Raw genomic sequence first — 21,096 nt, 5'->3', positions numbered from 1 at the left:
TTCTTGTCATTTTTGAGTGAGTAGAAGAGATGGGAATGATTTGAGCTTTAAATTTAAAATAGGATCTTGCCTAAAAAGAAACAATATTAAAGCAAAGTCCCAATCAGATTGGGTGAAATAGTCTGATGGTTTCTTATTTATTGGCGAAACTAGTTCATTAAAAAAAGGAAAATGAGCCAAACTGACAGGATAAAGGGGTTGTTGACTTGGAGTGAGAAGGGAACAATAGGAATTATTTGAGTTTTCAAGCTCAAATATAATCTGGTGAAAAGAGGAGGAATGGGTAAACAAAGATAAGTTAGAATTTATGGCCACAAAGAGCACTTTTATCCTATAACGCTCAACCTTTGAAAGTGCAAGACTAGTAAAAGTTTTTTTTCCCATACCGGGAGTCGAACCCAGGCCACCTGGGTGAAAACCAGGAATCCTAATCGCTAGACCATATGGGAGCAGTTATTAAGTATAATGAGTCATGGACTAAGAAAAAGTGGGAATAAAGAAAATATATATATTTTTTTTTTCATTTTGCCGCTTTGAGCTTGTCTACAAACATCTGGTGGTTGCCTCGTTAGCGCAGTAGGAAGCGTGTCAGTCTCATAATCTGAAGGTTGTGAGTTTGATCCTCACACGAGGCACTGTTCAGTGAGTTTTTGTCTTCCTCCATTCATGCAGGAAATCGGGTATTTCTGCCGAAACGTTTTTAATATATGAGGAAAGTGTTGTTGATTTCCTTGTCATTTTTGAGTGAGTAGAAGAGATGGGAATGATTTGAGCTTTAAATCCAAAATAGGATCTTGCCTAAAAAGAAACAATATTAAAGCAAAGTCCCAATCAGATTGGGTGAAATAGTCTGATGGTTTCTTATTTATTGGCGAAACTAGTTCATTAAAAAAAGGAAAATGAGCCAAACTGACAGGATAAAGGGGTTGTTGACTTGGAGTGAGAAGGGAACAATAGGAATTATTTGAGTTTTCAAGCTCAAATATAATCTGGTGAAAAGAGGAGGAATGGGTAAACAAAGATAAGTTAGAATTTATGGCCACAAAGAGCACTTTTATCCTATAACGCTCAACCTTTGAAAGTGCAAGACTAGTAAAAGGTTTTTTCCCATACCGGGAGTCGAACCCGGGCCACCTGGGTGAAAACCAGGAATCCTAACCGCTAGACCATATAGGAGCAGTTATTAAGTATAATGAGTCATGGACTAAGAAAAAGTGGGAATAAAGAAAATCTATATATATTTTTTCATTTTGCCGCTTTGAGCTTGTCTACAAACATCTGGTGGTTGCCTCGTTAGCGCAGTAGGAAGCGTGTCAGTCTCATAATCTGAAGGTCGTGAGTTTGATCCTCACACGAGGCACTGTTCAGTGAGTTTTTGTCTTCCTCCATTCATGCAGGAAATCGGGTATTTCTGCCGAAACGTTTTTAATATATGAGGAAAGTGTTGTTGATTTCCTTGTCATTTTTGAGTGAGTAGAAGAGATGGGAATGATTTGAGCTTTAAATCCAAAATAGGATCTTGCCTAAAAAGAAACAATATTAAAGCAAAGTCCCAATCAGATTGGGTGAAATAGTCTGATGGTTTCTTATTTATTGGCGAAACTAGTTCATTAAAAAAAGGAAAATGAGCCAAACTGACAGGATAAAGGGGTTGTTGACTTGGAGTGAGAAGGGAACAATAGGAATTATTTGAGTTTTCAAGCTCAAATATAATCTGGTGAAAAGAGGAGGAATGGGTAAACAAAGATAAGTTAGAATTTATGGCCACAAAGAGCACTTTTATCCTATAACGCTCAACCTTTGAAAGTGCAAGACTAGTAAAAGTTTTTTTCCCATACCGGGAGTCGAACCCAGGCCACATGGGTGAAAACCAGGAATCCTAATCGCTAGACCATATGGGAGCAGTTATTAAGTATAATGAGTCATGGACTAAGAAAAAGTGGGAATAAAGAAAATATATATATTTTTTTTTTCATTTTGCCGCTTTGAGCTTGTCTACAAACATCTGGTGGTTGCCTCGTTAGCGCAGTAGGAAGCGTGTCAGTCTCATAATCTGAAGGTCGTGAGTTTGATCCTCACACGAGGCACTGTTCAGTGAGTTTTTGTCTTCCTCCATTCATGCAGGAAATCGGGTATTTCTGCCGAAACGTTTTTAATATATGAGGAAAGTGTTGTTGATTTCCTTGTCATTTTTGAGTGAGTAGAAGAGATGGGAATGATTTGAGCTTTAAATCCAAAATAGGATCTTGCCTAAAAAGAAACAATATTAAAGCAAAGTCCCAATCAGATTGGGTGAAATAGTCTGATGGTTTCTTATTTATTGGCGAAACTAGTTCATTAAAAAAAGGAAAATGAGCCAAACTGACAGGATAAAGGGGTTGTTGACTTGGAGTGAGAAGGGAACAATAGGAATTATTTGAGTTTTCAAGCTCAAATATAATCTGGTGAAAAGAGGAGGAATGGGTAAACAAAGATAAGTTAGAATTTATGGCCACAAAGAGCACTTTTATCCTATAACGCTCAACCTTTGAAAGTGCAAGACTAGTAAAAGGTTTTTTCCCATACCGGGAGTCGAACCCGGGCCACCTGGGTGAAAACCAGGAATCCTAACCGCTAGACCATATGGGAGCAGTTATTAAGTATAATGAGTCATGGACTAAGAAAAAGTGGGAATAAAGAAAATATATATTTTTTTTTCATTTTGCCGCTTTGAGCTTGTCTACAAACATCTGGTGGTTGCCTCGTTAGCGCAGTAGGAAGCGTGTCAGTCTCATAATCTGAAGGTCGTGAGTTCGATCCTCACACGAGGCACTGTTCAGTGAGTTTTTGTCTTCCTCCATTCATGCAGGAAATCGGGTATTTCTGCCGAAACGTTTTTAATATATGAGGAAAGTGTTGTTGATTTCCATGTCATTTTTGAGTGAGTAGAAGAGATGGGAATGATTTGAGCTTTAAATCCAAAATAGGATCTTGCCTAAAAAGAAACAATATTAAAGCAAAGTCCCAATCAGATTGGGTGAAATAGTCTGATGGTTTCTTATTTATTGGCGAAACTAGTTCATTAAAAAAAGGAAAATGAGCCAAACTGACAGGATAAAGGGGTTGTTGACTTGGAGTGAGAAGGGAACAATAGGAATTATTTGAGTTTTCAAGCTCAAATATAATCTGGTGAAAAGAGGAGGAATGGGTAAACAAAGATAAGTTAGAATTTATGGCCACAAAGAGCACTTTTATCCCATAACGCTCAACCTTTGAAAGTGCAAGACTAGTAAAAGGATTTTTCCCATACCGGGAGTCGAACCCGGGCCACCTGGGTGAAAACCAGGAATCCTAATCGCTAGACCATATGGGAGCAGTTATTAAGTATAATGAGTCATGGACTAAGAAAAAGTGGGAATAAAGAAAATATATATATTTTTTTTTCATTTTGCCGCTTTGAGCTTGTCTACAAACATCTGGTGGTTGCCTCATTAGCGCAGTAGGAAGCGTGTCACTCTCATAATCTGAAGGTCGTGAGTTTGATCCTCACACGAGGCACTGTTCAGTGAGTTTTTGTCTTCCTCCATTCATGCAGGAAATCGGGTATTTCTGCCGAAACGTTTTTAATATATGAGGAAAGTGTTGTTGATTTCCTTGTCATTTTTGAGTGAGTAGAAGAGATGGGAATGATTTGAGCTTTAAATCCAAAATAGGATCTTGCCTAAAAAGAAACAATATTAAAGCAAAGTCCCAATCAGATTGGGTGAAATAGTCTGATGGTTTCTTATTTATTGGCAAAACTAGTTCATTAAAAAAAGGAAAATGAGCCAAACTGACAGGATAAAGGGGTTGTTGACTTGGAGTGAGAAGGGAACAATAGGAATTATTTGAGTTTTCAAGCTCAAATATAATCTGGTGAAAAGAGGAGGAATGGGTAAACAAAGATAAGTTAGAATTTATGGCCACAAAGAGCACTTTTATCCTATAACGCTCAACCTTTGAAAGTGCAAGACTAGTAAAAGTTTTTTTTCCCATACCGGGAGTCGAACCCAGGCCACATGGGTGAAAACCAGGAATCCTAATCGCTAGACCATATGGGAGCAGTTATTAAGTATAATGAGTCATGGACTAAGAAAAAGTGGGAATAAAGAAAATATATATATTTTTTTTTTCATTTTGCCGCTTTGAGCTTGTCTACAAACATCTGGTGGTTGCCTCGTTAGCGCAGTAGGAAGCGTGTCAGTCTCATAATCTGAAGGTCGTGAGTTTGATCCTCACACGAGGCACTGTTCAGTGAGTTTTTGTCTTCCTCCATTCATGCAGGAAATCGGGTATTTCTGCCGAAACGTTTTTAATATATGAGGAAAGTGTTGTTGATTTCCTTGTCATTTTTGAGTGAGTAGAAGAGATGGGAATGATTTGAGCTTTAAATCCAAAATAGGATCTTGCCTAAAAAGAAACAATATTAAAGCAAAGTCCCAATCAGATTGGGTGAAATAGTCTGATGGTTTCTTATTTATTGGCGAAACTAGTTCATTAAAAAAAGGAAAATGAGCCAAACTGACAGGATAAAGGGGTTGTTGACTTGGAGTGAGAAGGGAACAATAGGAATTATTTGAGTTTTCAAGCTCAAATATAATCTGGTGAAAAGAGGAGGAATGGGTAAACAAAGATAAGTTAGAATTTATGGCCACAAAGAGCACTTTTATCCTATAACGCTCAACCTTTGAAAGTGCAAGACTAGTAAAAGGTTTTTTCCCATACCGGGAGTCGAACCCGGGCCACCTGGGTGAAAACCAGGAATCCTAACCGCTAGACCATATAGGAGCAGTTATTAAGTATAATGAGTCATGGACTAAGAAAAAGTGGGAATAAAGAAAATCTATATATATTTTTTCATTTTGCCGCTTTGAGCTTGTCTACAAACATCTGGTGGTTGCCTCGTTAGCGCAGTAGGAAGCGTGTCAGTCTCATAATCTGAAGGTCGTGAGTTTGATCCTCACACGAGGCACTGTTCAGTGAGTTTTTGTCTTCCTCCATTCATGCAGGAAATCGGGTATTTCTGCCGAAACGTTTTTAATATATGAGGAAAGTGTTGTTGATTTCCTTGTCATTTTTGAGTGAGTAGAAGAGATGGGAATGATTTGAGCTTTAAATCCAAAATAGGATCTTGCCTAAAAAGAAACAATATTAAAGCAAAGTCCCAATCAGATTGGGTGAAATAGTCTGATGGTTTCTTATTTATTGGCGAAACTAGTTCATTAAAAAAAGGAAAATGAGCCAAACTGACAGGATAAAGGGGTTGTTGACTTGGAGTGAGAAGGGAACAATAGGAATTATTTGAGTTTTCAAGCTCAAATATAATCTGGTGAAAAGAGGAGGAATGGGTAAACAAAGATAAGTTAGAATTTATGGCCACAAAGAGCACTTTTATCCTATAACGCTCAACCTTTGAAAGTGCAAGACTAGTAAAAGTTTTTTTCCCATACCGGGAGTCGAACCCAGGCCACATGGGTGAAAACCAGGAATCCTAATCGCTAGACCATATGGGAGCAGTTATTAAGTATAATGAGTCATGGACTAAGAAAAAGTGGGAATAAAGAAAATATATATATTTTTTTTTTCATTTTGCCGCTTTGAGCTTGTCTACAAACATCTGGTGGTTGCCTCGTTAGCGCAGTAGGAAGCGTGTCAGTCTCATAATCTGAAGGTCGTGAGTTTGATCCTCACACGAGGCACTGTTCAGTGAGTTTTTGTCTTCCTCCATTCATGCAGGAAATCGGGTATTTCTGCCGAAACGTTTTTAATATATGAGGAAAGTGTTGTTGATTTCCTTGTCATTTTTGAGTGAGTAGAAGAGATGGGAATGATTTGAGCTTTAAATCCAAAATAGGATCTTGCCTAAAAAGAAACAATATTAAAGCAAAGTCCCAATCAGATTGGGTGAAATAGTCTGATGGTTTCTTATTTATTGGCGAAACTAGTTCATTAAAAAAAGGAAAATGAGCCAAACTGACAGGATAAAGGGGTTGTTGACTTGGAGTGAGAAGGGAACAATAGGAATTATTTGAGTTTTCAAGCTCAAATATAATCTGGTGAAAAGAGGAGGAATGGGTAAACAAAGATAAGTTAGAATTTATGGCCACAAAGAGCACTTTTATCCTATAACGCTCAACCTTTGAAAGTGCAAGACTAGTAAAAGGTTTTTTCCCATACCGGGAGTCGAACCCGGGCCACCTGGGTGAAAACCAGGAATCCTAACCGCTAGACCATATGGGAGCAGTTATTAAGTATAATGAGTCATGGACTAAGAAAAAGTGGGAATAAAGAAAATATATATATTTTTTTTCATTTTGCCGCTTTGAGCTTGTCTACAAACATCTGGTGGTTGCCTCGTTAGCGCAGTAGGAAGCGTGTCAGTCTCATAATCTGAAGGTCGTGAGTTCGATCCTCACACGAGGCACTGTTCAGTGAGTTTTTGTCTTCCTCCATTCATGCAGGAAATCGGGTATTTCTGCCGAAACGTTTTTAATATATGAGGAAAGTGTTGTTGATTTCCATGTCATTTTTGAGTGAGTAGAAGAGATGGGAATGATTTGAGCTTTAAATCCAAAATAGGATCTTGCCTAAAAAGAAACAATATTAAAGCAAAGTCCCAATCAGATTGGGTGAAATAGTCTGATGGTTTCTTATTTATTGGCGAAACTAGTTCATTAAAAAAAGGAAAATGAGCCAAACTGACAGGATAAAGGGGTTGTTGACTTGGAGTGAGAAGGGAACAATAGGAATTATTTGAGTTTTCAAGCTCAAATATAATCTGGTGAAAAGAGGAGGAATGGGTAAACAAAGATAAGTTAGAATTTATGGCCACAAAGAGCACTTTTATCCCATAACGCTCAACCTTTGAAAGTGCAAGACTAGTAAAAGGATTTTTCCCATACCGGGAGTCGAACCCGGGCCACCTGGGTGAAAACCAGGAATCCTAATCGCTAGACCATATGGGAGCAGTTATTAAGTATAATGAGTCATGGACTAAGAAAAAGTGGGAATAAAGAAAATATATATATTTTTTTTTCATTTTGCCGCTTTGAGCTTGTCTACAAACATCTGGTGGTTGCCTCATTAGCGCAGTAGGAAGCGTGTCACTCTCATAATCTGAAGGTCGTGAGTTTGATCCTCACACGAGGCACTGTTCAGTGAGTTTTTGTCTTCCTCCATTCATGCAGGAAATCGGGTATTTCTGCCGAAACGTTTTTAATATATGAGGAAAGTGTTGTTGATTTCCTTGTCATTTTTGAGTGAGTAGAAGAGATGGGAATGATTTGAGCTTTAAATCCAAAATAGGATCTTGCCTAAAAAGAAACAATATTAAAGCAAAGTCCCAATCAGATTGGGTGAAATAGTCTGATGGTTTCTTATTTATTGGCAAAACTAGTTCATTAAAAAAAGGAAAATGAGCCAAACTGACAGGATAAAGGGGTTGTTGACTTGGAGTGAGAAGGGAACAATAGGAATTATTTGAGTTTTCAAGCTCAAATATAATCTGGTGAAAAGAGGAGGAATGGGTAAACAAAGATAAGTTAGAATTTATGGCCACAAAGAGCACTTTTATCCTATAACGCTCAACCTTTGAAAGTGCAAGACTAGTAAAAGTTTTTTTTCCCATACCGGGAGTCGAACCCAGGCCACATGGGTGAAAACCAGGAATCCTAATCGCTAGACCATATGGGAGCAGTTATTAAGTATAATGAGTCATGGACTAAGAAAAAGTGGGAATAAAGAAAATATATATATTTTTTTTTTCATTTTGCCGCTTTGAGCTTGTCTACAAACATCTGGTGGTTGCCTCGTTAGCGCAGTAGGAAGCGTGTCAGTCTCATAATCTGAAGGTCGTGAGTTTGATCCTCACACGAGGCACTGTTCAGTGAGTTTTTGTCTTCCTCCATTCATGCAGGAAATCGGGTATTTCTGCCGAAACGTTTTTAATATATGAGGAAAGTGTTGTTGATTTCCTTGTCATTTTTGAGTGAGTAGAAGAGATGGGAATGATTTGAGCTTTAAATCCAAAATAGGATCTTGCCTAAAAAGAAACAATATTAAAGCAAAGTCCCAATCAGATTGGGTGAAATAGTCTGATGGTTTCTTATTTATTGGCGAAACTAGTTCATTAAAAAAAGGAAAATGAGCCAAACTGACAGGATAAAGGGGTTGTTGACTTGGAGTGAGAAGGGAACAATAGGAATTATTTGAGTTTTCAAGCTCAAATATAATCTGGTGAAAAGAGGAGGAATGGGTAAACAAAGATAAGTTAGAATTTATGGCCACAAAGAGCACTTTTATCCTATAACGCTCAACCTTTGAAAGTGCAAGACTAGTAAAAGTTTTTTTCCCATACCGGGAGTCGAACCCAGGCCACATGGGTGAAAACCAGGAATCCTAATCGCTAGACCATATGGGAGCAGTTATTAAGTATAATGAGTCATGGACTAAGAAAAAGTGGGAATAAAGAAAATATATATATTTTTTTTTCATTTTGCCGCTTTGAGCTTGTCTACAAACATCTGGTGGTTGCCTCGTTAGCGCAGTAGGAAGCGTGTCAGTCTCATAATCTGAAGGTCGTGAGTTTGATCCTCACACGAGGCACTGTTCAGTGAGTTTTTGTCTTCCTCCATTCATGCAGGAAATCGGGTATTTCTGCCGAAACGTTTTTAATATATGAGGAAAGTGTTGTTGATTTCCTTGTCATTTTTGAGTGAGTAGAAGAGATGGGAATGATTTGAGCTTTAAATCCAAAATAGGATCTTGCCTAAAAAGAAACAATATTAAAGCAAAGTCCCAATCAGATTGGGTGAAATAGTCTGATGGTTTCTTATTTATTGGCGAAATTAGTTCATTAAAAAAAGGAAAATGAGCCAAACTGACAGGATAAAGGGGTTGTTGACTTGGAGTGAGAAGGGAACAATAGGAATTATTTGAGTTTTCAAGCTCAAATATAATCTGGTGAAAAGAGGAGGAATGGGTAAACAAAGATAAGTTAGAATTTATGGCCACAAAGAGCACTTTTATCCTATAACGCTCAACCTTTGAAAGTGCAAGACTAGTAAAAGGTTTTTTCCCATACCGGGAGTCGAACCCGGGCCACCTGGGTGAAAACCAGGAATCCTAATCGCTAGTCCATATGGGAGCAGTTATTAAGTATAATGAGTCATGGACTAAGAAAAAGTGGGAATAAAGAAAATATATATATTTTTTTTTTCATTTTGCCGCTTTGAGCTTGTTTACAAACATCTGGTGGTTGCCTCGTTAGCGCAGTAGGAAGCGTGTCAGTCTCATAATCTGAAGGTCGTGAGTTTGATCCTCACACGAGGCACTGTTCAGTGAGTTTTTGTCTTCCTCCATTCATGCAGGAAATCGGGTATTTCTGCCGAAACGTTTTTAATATATGAGGAAAGTGTTGTTGATTTCGTTGTCATTTTTGAGTGAGTAGAAGAGATGGGAATGATTTGAGCTTTAAATCCAAAATAGGATCTTGCCTAAAAAGAAACAATATTAAAGCAAAGTCCCAATCAGATTGGGTGAAATAGTCTGATGGTTTCTTATTTATTGGCGAAACTAGTTCATTAAAAAAAGGAAAATGAGCCAAACTGACAGGATAAAGGGGTTGTTGACTTGGAGTGAGAAGGGAACAATAGGAATTATTTGAGTTTTCAAGCTCAAATATAATCTGGTGAAAAGAGGAGGAATGGGTAAACAAAGATAAGTTAGAATTTATGGCCACAAAGAGCACTTTTATCCTATAACGCTCAACCTTTGAAAGTGCAAGACTAGTAAAAGTTTTTTTTCCCATACCGGGAGTCGAACCCAGGCCACATGGGTGAAAACCAGGAATCCTAATCGCTAGACCATATGGGAGCAGTTATTAAGTATAATGAGTCATGGACTAAGAAAAAGTGGGAATAAAGAAAATATATATATTTTTTTTTTCATTTTGCCGCTTTGAGCTTGTCTACAAACATCTGGTGGTTGCCTCGTTAGCGCAGTAGGAAGCGTGTCAGTCTCATAATCTGAAGGTCGTGAGTTTGATCCTCACACGAGGCACTGTTCAGTGAGTTTTTGTCTTCCTCCATTCATGCAGGAAATCGGGTATTTCTGCCGAAACGTTTTTAATATATGAGGAAAGTGTTGTTGATTTCCTTGTCATTTTTGAGTGAGTAGAAGAGATGGGAATGATTTGAGCTTTAAATCCAAAATAGGATCTTGCCTAAAAAGAAACAATATTAAAGCAAAGTCCCAATCAGATTGGGTGAAATAGTCTGATGGTTTCTTATTTATTGGCGAAACTAGTTCATTAAAAAAAGGAAAATGAGCCAAACTGACAGGATAAAGGGGTTGTTGACTTGGAGTGAGAAGGGAACAATAGGAATTATTTGAGTTTTCAAGCTCAAATATAATCTGGTGAAAAGAGGAGGAATGGGTAAACAAAGATAAGTTAGAATTTATGGCCACAAAGAGCACTTTTATCCTATAACGCTCAACCTTTGAAAGTGCAAGACTAGTAAAAGGTTTTTTCCCATACCGGGAGTCGAACCCGGGCCACCTGGGTGAAAACCAGGAATCCTAACCGCTAGACCATATGGGAGCAGTTATTAAGTATAATGAGTCATGGACTAAGAAAAAGTGGGAATAAAGAAAATATATATATTTTTTTTCATTTTGCCGCTTTGAGCTTGTCTACAAACATCTGGTGGTTGCCTCGTTAGCGCAGTAGGAAGCGTGTCAGTCTCATAATCTGAAGGTCGTGAGTTCGATCCTCACACGAGGCACTGTTCAGTGAGTTTTTGTCTTCCTCCATTCATGCAGGAAATCGGGTATTTCTGCCGAAACGTTTTTAATATATGAGGAAAGTGTTGTTGATTTCCATGTCATTTTTGAGTGAGTAGAAGAGATGGGAATGATTTGAGCTTTAAATCCAAAATAGGATCTTGCCTAAAAAGAAACAATATTAAAGCAAAGTCCCAATCAGATTGGGTGAAATAGTCTGATGGTTTCTTATTTATTGGCGAAACTAGTTCATTAAAAAAAGGAAAATGAGCCAAACTGACAGGATAAAGGGGTTGTTGACTTGGAGTGAGAAGGGAACAATAGGAATTATTTGAGTTTTCAAGCTCAAATATAATCTGGTGAAAAGAGGAGGAATGGGTAAACAAAGATAAGTTAGAATTTATGGCCACAAAGAGCACTTTTATCCCATAACGCTCAACCTTTGAAAGTGCAAGACTAGTAAAAGGATTTTTCCCATACCGGGAGTCGAACCCGGGCCACCTGGGTGAAAACCAGGAATCCTAATCGCTAGACCATATGGGAGCAGTTATTAAGTATAATGAGTCATGGACTAAGAAAAAGTGGGAATAAAGAAAATATATATATTTTTTTTTCATTTTGCCGCTTTGAGCTTGTCTACAAACATCTGGTGGTTGCCTCATTAGCGCAGTAGGAAGCGTGTCACTCTCATAATCTGAAGGTCGTGAGTTTGATCCTCACACGAGGCACTGTTCAGTGAGTTTTTGTCTTCCTCCATTCATGCAGGAAATCGGGTATTTCTGCCGAAACGTTTTTAATATATGAGGAAAGTGTTGTTGATTTCCTTGTCATTTTTGAGTGAGTAGAAGAGATGGGAATGATTTGAGCTTTAAATCCAAAATAGGATCTTGCCTAAAAAGAAACAATATTAAAGCAAAGTCCCAATCAGATTGGGTGAAATAGTCTGATGGTTTCTTATTTATTGGCAAAACTAGTTCATTAAAAAAAGGAAAATGAGCCAAACTGACAGGATAAAGGGGTTGTTGACTTGGAGTGAGAAGGGAACAATAGGAATTATTTGAGTTTTCAAGCTCAAATATAATCTGGTGAAAAGAGGAGGAATGGGTAAACAAAGATAAGTTAGAATTTATGGCCACAAAGAGCACTTTTATCCTATAACGCTCAACCTTTGAAAGTGCAAGACTAGTAAAAGTTTTTTTTCCCATACCGGGAGTCGAACCCAGGCCACATGGGTGAAAACCAGGAATCCTAATCGCTAGACCATATGGGAGCAGTTATTAAGTATAATGAGTCATGGACTAAGAAAAAGTGGGAATAAAGAAAATATATATATTTTTTTTTTCATTTTGCCGCTTTGAGCTTGTCTACAAACATCTGGTGGTTGCCTCGTTAGCGCAGTAGGAAGCGTGTCAGTCTCATAATCTGAAGGTCGTGAGTTCGATCCTCACACGAGGCACTGTTCAGTGAGTTTTTGTCTTCCTCCATTCATGCAGGAAATCGGGTATTTCTGCCGAAACGTTTTTAATATATGAGGAAAGTGTTGTTGATTTCCATGTCATTTTTGAGTGAGTAGAAGAGATGGGAATGATTTGAGCTTTAAATCCAAAATAGGATCTTGCCTAAAAAGAAACAATATTAAAGCAAAGTCCCAATCAGATTGGGTGAAATAGTCTGATGGTTTCTTATTTATTGGCGAAACTAGTTCATTAAAAAAAGGAAAATGAGCCAAACTGACAGGATAAAGGGGTTGTTGACTTGGAGTGAGAAGGGAACAATAGGAATTATTTGAGTTTTCAAGCTCAAATATAATCTGGTGAAAAGAGGAGGAATGGGTAAACAAAGATAAGTTAGAATTTATGGCCACAAAGAGCACTTTTATCCCATAACGCTCAACCTTTGAAAGTGCAAGACTAGTAAAAGGATTTTTCCCATACCGGGAGTCGAACCCGGGCCACCTGGGTGAAAACCAGGAATCCTAATCGCTAGACCATATGGGAGCAGTTATTAAGTATAATGAGTCATGGACTAAGAAAAAGTGGGAATAAAGAAAATATATATATTTTTTTTTTCATTTTGCCGCTTTGAGCTTGTCTACAAACATCTGGTGGTTGCCTCGTTAGCGCAGTAGGAAGCGTGTCAGTCTCATAATCTGAAGGTCGTGAGTTTGATCCTCACACGAGGCACTGTTCAGTGAGTTTTTGTCTTCCTCCATTCATGCAGGAAATCGGGTATTTCTGCCGAAACGTTTTTAATATATGAGGAAAGTGTTGTTGATTTCCTTGTCATTTTTGAGTGAGTAGAAGAGATGGGAATGATTTGAGCTTTAAATCCAAAATAGGATCTTGCCTAAAAAGAAACAATATTAAAGCAAAGTCCCAATCAGATTGGGTGAAATAGTCTGATGGTTTCTTATTTATTGGCGAAACTAGTTCATTAAAAAAAGGAAAATGAGCCAAACTGACAGGATAAAGGGGTTGTTGACTTGGAGTGAGAAGGGAACAATAGGAATTATTTGAGTTTTCAAGCTCAAATATAATCTGGTGAAAAGAGGAGGAATGGGTAAACAAAGATAAGTTAGAATTTATGGCCACAAAGAGCACTTTTATCCCATAACGCTCAACCTTTGAAAGTGCAAGACTAGTAAAAGGATTTTTCCCATACCGGGAGTCGAACCCGGGCCACCTGGGTGAAAACCAGGAATCCTAATCGCTAGACCATATGGGAGCAGTTATTAAGTATAATGAGTCATGGACTAAGAAAAAGTGGGAATAAAGAAAATATATATATTTTTTTTTCATTTTGCCGCTTTGAGCTTGTCTACAAACATCTGGTGGTTGCCTCATTAGCGCAGTAGGAAGCGTGTCACTCTCATAATCTGAAGGTCGTGAGTTTGATCCTCACACGAGGCACTGTTCAGTGAGTTTTTGTCTTCCTCCATTCATGCAGGAAATCGGGTATTTCTGCCGAAACGTTTTTAATATATGAGGAAAGTGTTGTTGATTTCCTTGTCATTTTTGAGTGAGTAGAAGAGATGGGAATGATTTGAGCTTTAAATCCAAAATAGGATCTTGCCTAAAAAGAAACAATATTAAAGCAAAGTCCCAATCAGATTGGGTGAAATAGTCTGATGGTTTCTTATTTATTGGCAAAACTAGTTCATTAAAAAAAGGAAAATGAGCCAAACTGACAGGATAAAGGGGTTGTTGACTTGGAGTGAGAAGGGAACAATAGGAATTATTTGAGTTTTCAAGCTCAAATATAATCTGGTGAAAAGAGGAGGAATGGGTAAACAAAGATAAGTTAGAATTTATGGCCACAAAGAGCACTTTTATCCTATAACGCTCAACCTTTGAAAGTGCAAGACTAGTAAAAGTTTTTTTTCCCATACCGGGAGTCGAACCCAGGCCACATGGGTGAAAACCAGGAGTCCTAACCGCTAGACCATATGGGAGCAGTTATTAAGTATAATGAGTCATGGACTAAGAAAAAGTGGGAATAAAGAAAATCTATATATATTTTTTCATTTTGCCGCTTTGAGCTTGTCTACAAACATCTGGTGTTTGCCTCGTTAGCGCAGTAGGAAGCGTGTCAGTCTCATAATCTAAAGGTCGTGAGTTTGATCCTCACACGAGGCACTGTTCAGTGAGTTTTTGTCTTCCTCCATTCATGCAGGAAATCGGGTATTTCTGCCGAAACGTTTTTAATATATGAGGAAAGTGTTGTTGATTTCCTTGTCATTTTTGAGTGAGTAGAAGAGATGGGAATGATTTGAGCTTTAAATCCAAAATAGGATCTTGCCTAAAAAGAAACAATATTAAAGCAAAGTCCCAATCAGATTGGGTGAAATAGTCTGATGGTTTCTTATTTATTGGCGAAACTAGTTCATTAAAAAAAGGAAAATGAGCCAAACTGACAGGATAAAGGGGTTGTTGACTTGGAGTGAGAAGGGAACAATAGGAATTATTTGAGTTTTCAAGCTCAAATATAATCTGGTGAAAAGAGGAGGAATGGGTAAACAAAGATAAGTTAGAATTTATGGCCACAAAGAGCACTTTTATCCCATAACGCTCAACCTTTGAAAGTGCAAGACTAGTAAAAGGATTTTTCCCATACCGGGAGTCGAACCCGGGCCACCTGGGTGAAAACCAGGAATCCTAATCGCTAGACCATATGGGAGCAGTTATTAAGTATAATGAGTCATGGACTAAGAAAAAGTGGGAATAAAGAAAATATATATATATTTTTTTCATTTTGCCGCTTTGAGCTTGTCTACAAACATCTGGTGGTTGCCTCATTAGCGCAGTAGGAAGCGTGTCACTCTCATAATCTGAAGGTTGTGAGTTTGATCCTCACACGAGGCACTGTTCAGTGAGTTTTTGTCTTCCTCCATTCATGCAGGAAATCGGGTATTTCTGCCGAAACGTTTTTAATATATGAGGAAAGTGTTGTTGATTTCCTTGTCATTTTTGAGTGAGTAGAAGAGATGGGAATGATTTGAGCTTTAAATCCAAAATAGGATCTTGCCTAAAAAGAAACAATATTAAAGCAAAGTCCCAATCAGATTGGGTGAAATAGTCTGATGGTTTCTTATTTATTGGCAAAACTAGTTCATTAAAAAAAGGAAAATGAGCCAAATTGACAGGATAAAGGGGTTGTTGACTTGGAGTGAGAAGGGAACAATAGGAATTATTTGAGTTTTCAAGCTCAAATATAATCTGGTGAAAAGAGGAGGAATGGGTAAACAAAGATAAGTTAGAATTTATGGCCACAAAGAGCACTTTTATCCTATAACGCTCAACCTTTGAAAGTGCAAGACTAGTAAAAGTTTTTTTTCCCATACCGGGAGTCGAACCCAGGCCACATGGGTGAAAACCAGGAATCCTAATCGCTAGACCATATGGGAGCAGTTATTAAGTATAATGAGTCATGGACTAAGAAAAAGTGGGAATAAAGAAAATATATATTTTTTTTTCATTTTGCCGCTTTGAGCTTGTCTACAAACATCTGGTGGTTGCCTCGTTAGCGCAGTAGGAAGCGTGTCAGTCTCATAATCTGAAGGTCGTGAGTTTGATCCTCACACGAGGCACTGTTCAGTGAGTTTTTGTCTTCCTCCATTCATGCAGGAAATCGGGTATTTCTGCCGAAACGTTTTTAATATATGAGGAAAGTGTTGTTGATTTCCTTGTCATTTTTGAGTGAGTAGAAGAGATGGGAATGATTTGAGCTTTAAATCCAAAATAGGATCTTGCCTAAAAAGAAACAATATTAAAGCAAAGTCCCAATCAGATTGGGTGAAATAGTCTGATGGTTTCTTATTTATTGGCGAAACTAGTTCATTAAAAAAAGGAAAATGAGCCAAACTGACAGGATAAAGGGGTTGTTGACTTGGAGTGAGAAGGGAACAATAGGAATTATTTGAGTTTTCAAGCTCAAATATAATCTGGTGAAAAGAGGAGGAATGGGTAAACAAAGATAAGTTAGAATTTATGGCCACAAAGAGCACTTTTATCCTATAACGCTCAACCTTTGAAAGTGCAAGACTAGTAAAAGGTTTTTTCCCATACCGGGAGTCGAACCCGGGCCACCTGGGTGAAAACCAGGAATCCTAATCGCTAGACCATATGGGAGCAGTTATTAAGTATAATGAGTCATGGACTAAGAAAAAGTGGGAATAAAGAAAATATATATATTTTTTTTTCATTTTGCCGCTTTGAGCTTGTCTACAAACATCTGGTGGTTGCCTCATTAGCGCAGTAGGAAGCGTGTCACTCTCATAATCTGAAGGTCGTGAGTTTGATCCTCACACGAGGCACTGTTCAGTGAGTTTTTGTCTTCCTCCATTCATGCAGGAAATCGGGTATTTCTGCCGAAACGTTTTTAATATATGAGGAAAGTGTTGTTGATTTCCTTGTCATTTTTGAGTGAGTAGAAGAGATGGGAATGATTTGAGCTTTAAATCCAAAATAGGATCTTGCCTAAAAAGAAACAATATTAAAGCAAAGTCCCAATCAGATTGGGTGAAATAGTCTGATGGTTTCTTATTTATTGGCAAAACTAGTTCATTAAAAAAAGGAAAATGAGCCAAACTGACAGGATAAAGGGGTTGTTGACTTGGAGTGAGAAGGGAACAATAGGAATTATTTGAGTTTTCAAGCTCAAATATAATCTGGTGAAAAGAGGAGGAATGGGTAAACAAAGATAAGTTAGAATTTATGGCCACAAAGAGCACTTTTATCCTATAACGCTCAACCTTTGAAAGTGCAAGACTAGTAAAAGTTTTTTTTCCCATACCGGGAGTCGAACCCAGGCCACATGGGTGAAAACCAGGAGTCCTAACCGCTAGACCATATGGGAGCAGTTATTAAGTATAATGAGTCATGGACTAAGAAAAAGTGGGAATAAAGAAAATCTATATATATTTTTTCATTTTGCCGCTTTGAGCTTGTCTACAAACATCTGGTGTTTGCCTCGTTAGCGCAGTAGGAAGCGTGTCAGTCTCATAATCTAAAGGTCGTGAGTTTGATCCTCACACGAGGCACTGTTCAGTGAGTTTTTGTCTTCCTCCATTCATGCAGGAAATCGGGTATTTCTGCCGAAACGTTTTTAATATATGAGGAAAGTGTTGTTGATTTCCTTGTCATTTTTGAGTGAGTAGAAGAGATGGGAATGATTTGAGCTTTAAATCCAAAATAGGATCTTGCCTAAAAAGAAACAATATTAAAGCAAAGTCCCAATCAGATTGGGTGAAATAGTCTGATGGTTTCTTATTTATTGGCGAAACTAGTTCATTAAAAAAAGGAAAATGAGCCAAACTGACAGGATAAAGGGGTTGTTGACTTGGAGTGAGAAGGGAACAATAGGAATTATTTGAGTTTTCAAGCTCAAATATAATCTGGTGAAAAGAGGAGGAATGGGTAAACAAAGATAAGTTAGAATTTATGGCCACAAAGAGCACTTTTATCCCATAACGCTCAACCTTTGAAAGTGCAAGACTAGTAAAAGGATTTTTCCCATACCGGGAGTCGAACCCGGGCCACCTGGGTGAAAACCAGGAATCCTAATCGCTAGACCATATGGGAGCAGTTATTAAGTATAATGAGTCATGGACTAAGAAAAAGTGGGAATAAAGAAAATATATATATATTTTTTTCATTTTGCCGCTTTGAGCTTGTCTACAAACATCTGGTGGTTGCCTCATTAGCGCAGTAGGAAGCGTGTCACTCTCATAATCTGAAGGTCGTGAGTTTGATCCTCACACGAGGCACTGTTCAGTGAGTTTTTGTCTTCCTCCATTCATGCAGGAAATCGGGTATTTCTGCCGAAACGTTTTTAATATATGAGGAAAGTGTTGTTGATTTCCTTGTCATTTTTGAGTGAGTAGAAGAGATGGGAATGATTTGAGCTTTAAATCCAAAATAGGATCTTGCCTAAAAAGAAACAATATTAAAGCAAAGTCCCAATCAGATTGGGTGAAATAGTCTGATGGTTTCTTATTTATTGGCAAAACTAGTTCATTAAAAAAAGGAAAATGAGCCAAACTGACAGGATAAAGGGGTTGTTGACTTGGAGTGAGAAGGGAACAATAGGAATTATTTGAGTTTTCAAGCTCAAATATAATCTGGTGAAAAGAGGAGGAATGGGTAAACAAAGATAAGTTAGAATTTATGGCCACAAAGAGCACTTTTATCCTATAACGCTCAACCTTTGAAAGTGCAAGACTAGTAAAAGTTTTTTTTCCCATACCGGGAGTCGAACCCAGGCCACATGGGTGAAAACCAGGAATCCTAATCGCTAGACCATATGGGAGCAGTTATTAAGTATAATGAGTCATGGACTAAGAAAAAGTGGGAATAAAGAAAATATATATTTTTTTTTTTTCATTTTGCCGCTTTGAGCTTGTCTACAAACATCTGGTGGTTGCCTCGTTAGCGCAGTAGGAAGCGTGTCAGTCTCATAATCTGAAGGTCGTGAGTTTGATTCTCACACGAGGCACTGTTCAGTGAGTTTTTGTCTTCCTCCATTCATGCAGGAAATCGGGTATTTCTGCCGAAACGTTTTTAATATATGAGGAAAGTGTTGTTGATTTCCTTGTCATTTTTGAGTGAGTAGAAGAGATGGGAATGATTTGAGCTTTAAATCCAAAATAGGATCTTGCCTAAAAAGAAACAATATTAAAGCAAAGTCCCAATCAGATTGGGTGAAATAGTCTGATGGTTTCTTATTTATTGGCGAAACTAGTTCATTAAAAAAAGGAAAATGAGCCAAACTGACAGGATAAAGGGGTTGTTGACTTGGAGTGAGAAGGGAACAATAGGAATTATTTGAGTTTTCAAGCTCAAATATAATCTGGTGAAAAGAGGAGGAATGGGTAAACAAAGATAAGTTAGAATTTATGGCCACAAAGAGCACTTTTATCCTATAACGCTCAACCTTTGAAAGTGCAAGACTAGTAAAAGGGTTTTTCCCATACCGGGAGTCGAACCCAGGCCACCTGGGTGAAAACCAGGAATCCTAACCGCTAGACCATATGGGAGCAGTTATTAAGTATAATGAGTCATGGACTAAGAAAAAGTGGGAATAAAGAAAATATATATATTTTTTTTCATTTTGCCGCTTTGAGCTTGTCTACAAACATCTGGTGGTTGCCTCATTAGCGCAGTAGGAAGCGTGTCACTCTCATAATCTGAAGGTCGTGAGTTTGATCCTCACACGAGGCACTGTTCAGTGAGTTTTTGTCTTCCTCCATTCATGCAGGAAATCGGGTATTTCTGCCGAAACGTTTTTAATATATGAGGAAAGTGTTGTTGATTTCCTTGTCATTTTTGAGTGAGTAGAAGAGATGGGAATGATTTGAGCTTTAAATCCAAAATAGGATCTTGCCTAAAAAGAAACAATATTAAAGCAAAGTCCCAATCAGATTGGGTGAAATAGTCTGATGGTTTCTTATTTATTGGCAAAACTAGTTCATTAAAAAAAGGAAAATGAGCCAAACTGACAGGATAAAGGGGTTGTTGACTTGGAGTGAGAAGGGAACAATAGGAATTATTTGAGTTTTCAAGCTCAAATATAATCTGGTGAAAAGAGGAGGAATGGGTAAACAAAGATAAGTTAGAATTTATGGCCACAAAGAGCACTTTTATCCTATAACGCTCAACCTTTGAAAGTGCAAGACTAGTAAAAGTTTTTTTTCCCATACCGGGAGTCGAACCCAGGCCACATGGGTGAAAACCAGGAATCCTAATCGCTAGACCATATGGGAGCAGTTATTAAGTATAATGAGTCATGGACTAAGAAAAAGTGGGAATAAAGAAAATATATATATTTTTTTTTTCATTTTGCCGCTTTGAGCTTGTCTACAAACATCTGGTGGTTGCCTCGTTAGCGCAGTAGGAAGCGTGTCAGTCTCATAATCTGAAGGTCGTGAGTTTGATCCTCACACGAGGCACTGTTCAGTGAGTTTTTGTCTTCCTCCATTCATGCAGGAAATCGGGTATTTCTGCCGAAACGTTTTTAATATATGAGGAAAGTGTTGTTGATTTCCTTGTCATTTTTGAGTGAGTAGAAGAGATGGGAATGATTTGAGCTTTAAATCCAAAATAGGATCTTGCCTAAAAAGAAACAATATTAAAGCAAAGTCCCAATCAGATTGGGTGAAATAGTCTGATGGTTTCTTATTTATTGGCGAAACTAGTTCATTAAAAAAAGGAAAATGAGCCAAACTGACAGGATAAAGGGGTTGTTGACTTGGAGTGAGAAGGGAACAATAGGAATTATTTGAGTTTTCAAGCTCAAATATAATCTGGTGAAAAGAGGAGGAATGGGTAAACAAAGATAAGTTAGAATTTATGGCCACAAAGAGCACTTTTATCCTATAACGCTCAACCTTTGAAAGTGCAAGACTAGTAAAAGGTTTTTTCCCATACCGGGAGTCGAACCCGGGCCACCTGGGTGAAAACCAGGAATCCTAATCGCTAGACCATATGGGAGCAGTTATTAAGTATAATGAGTCATGGACTAAGAAAAAGTGGGAATAAAGAAAATATATATATTTTTTTTTTCATTTTGCCGCTTTGAGCTTGTCTACAAACATCTGGTGGTTGCCTCGTTAGCGCAGTAGGAAGCGTGTCAGTCTCATAATCTGAAGGTCGTGAGTTTGATCCTCACACGAGGCACTGTTCAGTGAGTTTTTGTCTTCCTCCATTCATGCAGGAAATCGGGTATTTCTGCCGAAACGTTTTTAATATATGAGGAAAGTGTTGTTGATTTCCATGTCATTTTTGAGTGAGTAGAAGAGAT

At 37.9% G+C, this 21,096-nt stretch overlaps 21 non-coding genes across 21 annotated transcripts; 4 read left to right on the top strand and 17 right to left on the bottom strand.

Moving 5' to 3' along the window:
• Positions 1 to 1,104: 1,104 nt before the first annotated feature.
• TRNAE-UUC (transfer RNA glutamic acid (anticodon UUC)) lies at positions 1,105 to 1,176 on the bottom strand. The gene has a single exon. It is a non-coding gene; the product is annotated as a tRNA-Glu (tRNA).
• A 1,380-nt stretch (positions 1,177 to 2,556) lies between these two features.
• TRNAE-UUC (transfer RNA glutamic acid (anticodon UUC)) lies at positions 2,557 to 2,628 on the bottom strand. Its single transcript has one exon. It is a non-coding gene; the product is annotated as a tRNA-Glu (tRNA).
• A 110-nt stretch (positions 2,629 to 2,738) lies between these two features.
• Positions 2,739 to 2,811, top strand: TRNAM-CAU (transfer RNA methionine (anticodon CAU)). The gene has a single exon. It is a non-coding gene; the product is annotated as a tRNA-Met (tRNA).
• A 469-nt stretch (positions 2,812 to 3,280) lies between these two features.
• On the bottom strand, positions 3,281 to 3,352 carry TRNAE-UUC (transfer RNA glutamic acid (anticodon UUC)). Its single transcript has one exon. It is a non-coding gene; the product is annotated as a tRNA-Glu (tRNA).
• A 1,382-nt stretch (positions 3,353 to 4,734) lies between these two features.
• TRNAE-UUC (transfer RNA glutamic acid (anticodon UUC)) lies at positions 4,735 to 4,806 on the bottom strand. Its single transcript has one exon. It is a non-coding gene; the product is annotated as a tRNA-Glu (tRNA).
• A 1,380-nt stretch (positions 4,807 to 6,186) lies between these two features.
• On the bottom strand, positions 6,187 to 6,258 carry TRNAE-UUC (transfer RNA glutamic acid (anticodon UUC)). Its single transcript has one exon. It is a non-coding gene; the product is annotated as a tRNA-Glu (tRNA).
• Positions 6,259 to 6,369: 111 nt separating this feature from the next.
• TRNAM-CAU (transfer RNA methionine (anticodon CAU)) lies at positions 6,370 to 6,442 on the top strand. The gene has a single exon. It is a non-coding gene; the product is annotated as a tRNA-Met (tRNA).
• A 469-nt stretch (positions 6,443 to 6,911) lies between these two features.
• TRNAE-UUC (transfer RNA glutamic acid (anticodon UUC)) lies at positions 6,912 to 6,983 on the bottom strand. Its single transcript has one exon. It is a non-coding gene; the product is annotated as a tRNA-Glu (tRNA).
• A 3,563-nt stretch (positions 6,984 to 10,546) lies between these two features.
• On the bottom strand, positions 10,547 to 10,618 carry TRNAE-UUC (transfer RNA glutamic acid (anticodon UUC)). The gene has a single exon. It is a non-coding gene; the product is annotated as a tRNA-Glu (tRNA).
• A 111-nt stretch (positions 10,619 to 10,729) lies between these two features.
• TRNAM-CAU (transfer RNA methionine (anticodon CAU)) lies at positions 10,730 to 10,802 on the top strand. Its single transcript has one exon. It is a non-coding gene; the product is annotated as a tRNA-Met (tRNA).
• Positions 10,803 to 11,271: 469 nt separating this feature from the next.
• TRNAE-UUC (transfer RNA glutamic acid (anticodon UUC)) lies at positions 11,272 to 11,343 on the bottom strand. The gene has a single exon. It is a non-coding gene; the product is annotated as a tRNA-Glu (tRNA).
• Positions 11,344 to 12,183: 840 nt separating this feature from the next.
• Positions 12,184 to 12,256, top strand: TRNAM-CAU (transfer RNA methionine (anticodon CAU)). Its single transcript has one exon. It is a non-coding gene; the product is annotated as a tRNA-Met (tRNA).
• Positions 12,257 to 12,725: 469 nt separating this feature from the next.
• On the bottom strand, positions 12,726 to 12,797 carry TRNAE-UUC (transfer RNA glutamic acid (anticodon UUC)). The gene has a single exon. It is a non-coding gene; the product is annotated as a tRNA-Glu (tRNA).
• Positions 12,798 to 13,452: 655 nt separating this feature from the next.
• On the bottom strand, positions 13,453 to 13,524 carry TRNAE-UUC (transfer RNA glutamic acid (anticodon UUC)). Its single transcript has one exon. It is a non-coding gene; the product is annotated as a tRNA-Glu (tRNA).
• A 655-nt stretch (positions 13,525 to 14,179) lies between these two features.
• Positions 14,180 to 14,251, bottom strand: TRNAE-UUC (transfer RNA glutamic acid (anticodon UUC)). Its single transcript has one exon. It is a non-coding gene; the product is annotated as a tRNA-Glu (tRNA).
• A 653-nt stretch (positions 14,252 to 14,904) lies between these two features.
• On the bottom strand, positions 14,905 to 14,976 carry TRNAE-UUC (transfer RNA glutamic acid (anticodon UUC)). Its single transcript has one exon. It is a non-coding gene; the product is annotated as a tRNA-Glu (tRNA).
• Positions 14,977 to 16,355: 1,379 nt separating this feature from the next.
• TRNAE-UUC (transfer RNA glutamic acid (anticodon UUC)) lies at positions 16,356 to 16,427 on the bottom strand. Its single transcript has one exon. It is a non-coding gene; the product is annotated as a tRNA-Glu (tRNA).
• A 655-nt stretch (positions 16,428 to 17,082) lies between these two features.
• TRNAE-UUC (transfer RNA glutamic acid (anticodon UUC)) lies at positions 17,083 to 17,154 on the bottom strand. Its single transcript has one exon. It is a non-coding gene; the product is annotated as a tRNA-Glu (tRNA).
• Positions 17,155 to 17,807: 653 nt separating this feature from the next.
• TRNAE-UUC (transfer RNA glutamic acid (anticodon UUC)) lies at positions 17,808 to 17,879 on the bottom strand. The gene has a single exon. It is a non-coding gene; the product is annotated as a tRNA-Glu (tRNA).
• Positions 17,880 to 19,261: 1,382 nt separating this feature from the next.
• On the bottom strand, positions 19,262 to 19,333 carry TRNAE-UUC (transfer RNA glutamic acid (anticodon UUC)). The gene has a single exon. It is a non-coding gene; the product is annotated as a tRNA-Glu (tRNA).
• A 1,381-nt stretch (positions 19,334 to 20,714) lies between these two features.
• On the bottom strand, positions 20,715 to 20,786 carry TRNAE-UUC (transfer RNA glutamic acid (anticodon UUC)). Its single transcript has one exon. It is a non-coding gene; the product is annotated as a tRNA-Glu (tRNA).
• Positions 20,787 to 21,096: the final 310 nt, after the last annotated feature.

Source organism: Rhinoderma darwinii, chromosome 3 (genome assembly GCF_050947455.1).
Source record: "Rhinoderma darwinii isolate aRhiDar2 chromosome 3, aRhiDar2.hap1, whole genome shotgun sequence".
Taxonomy (NCBI): domain Eukaryota; kingdom Metazoa; phylum Chordata; class Amphibia; order Anura; family Rhinodermatidae; genus Rhinoderma; species Rhinoderma darwinii.
This window is presented reverse-complemented; position numbering and strand designations above follow the sequence as displayed.